Here is a 721-nt window from a genome sequence, read left to right on the forward strand (position 1 = left end):
ACACAACAAAAGCCATTGGCCACTCCAAAACCCTGCCCCCACACTAGCCACACGTATGGAAAGTGTCCCACAAGCCTGTGGCCAGCTTAAGGAAGTTCCCATATGGTCTAGCGGTTAGGATTCCTGGTTTTCACCCAGGCGGCCGGGGTTCGACTCCCGGTATTGGAAGGTGGGCTCATTTTTGCTTCCCTTCTCAAAAAGCCAGCACGTCTTCCTGCACCAGAAGAGATTTTTGGCCAGCAGCAGAGCTACAGAACCCTATTAGGTTGAGGTTCTGTCTTAGTCCCGGTGCCTTTGATAGCTCCCCTTATAGGTTGAGGTTCTGACTATCATCCCACGCCTTCGATAGCTCAGCTGGTAGAGTGGAGGACTGTAGGTAGGAGTGTTGGCAATCCTTAGGTCGCTGGTTCGACTCTGGCTAGAAGGAGGTGTTTTTTTCAAGCGCACACCTTTGATTTTTCTTGGGCTGGGTTTCTCGCAGCAGCAAGCAGAGATTCAATTGACAGTCCACCGTTGGAAGGCAAAAGAGCATTCCCTGACCGGGAATCGAACAAGCGGGCCGTGATAGCGCCAAATCCTAACGACTAAACCACCTGGGAAGGGCTGGTGAGCTGGTGGGCTGGTGGGCTGCACTCCTCATAATAGCATGAGAATAAGCAGACAGTAATTCTGGCCTCTGTCATGTCAAAAACCAACAAGTCTGGTGCAATCGAAAGACACT

The 721-nt window shown here is 51.5% G+C and overlaps 2 non-coding genes across 2 annotated transcripts; both read left to right on the forward strand.

Annotated features, from left to right (window-relative positions):
* Window positions 1–96: 96 nt before the first annotated feature.
* On the forward strand, window positions 97–168 carry trnae-uuc (transfer RNA glutamic acid (anticodon UUC)). Its single transcript has one exon. It is a non-coding gene; the product is annotated as a tRNA-Glu (tRNA).
* A 171-nt stretch (window positions 169–339) lies between these two features.
* trnay-gua (transfer RNA tyrosine (anticodon GUA)) lies at window positions 340–427 on the forward strand. Its single transcript is given in 2 exon segments — window positions 340–376; window positions 392–427. It is a non-coding gene; the product is annotated as a tRNA-Tyr (tRNA).
* Window positions 428–721: the final 294 nt, after the last annotated feature.

This window comes from Sinocyclocheilus rhinocerous, unplaced genomic scaffold (genome assembly GCF_001515625.1).
Source record: "Sinocyclocheilus rhinocerous isolate Xijiao unplaced genomic scaffold, SAMN03320098_v1.1 scaffold25373, whole genome shotgun sequence".
Lineage (NCBI taxonomy): Eukaryota > Metazoa > Chordata > Actinopteri > Cypriniformes > Cyprinidae > Sinocyclocheilus > Sinocyclocheilus rhinocerous.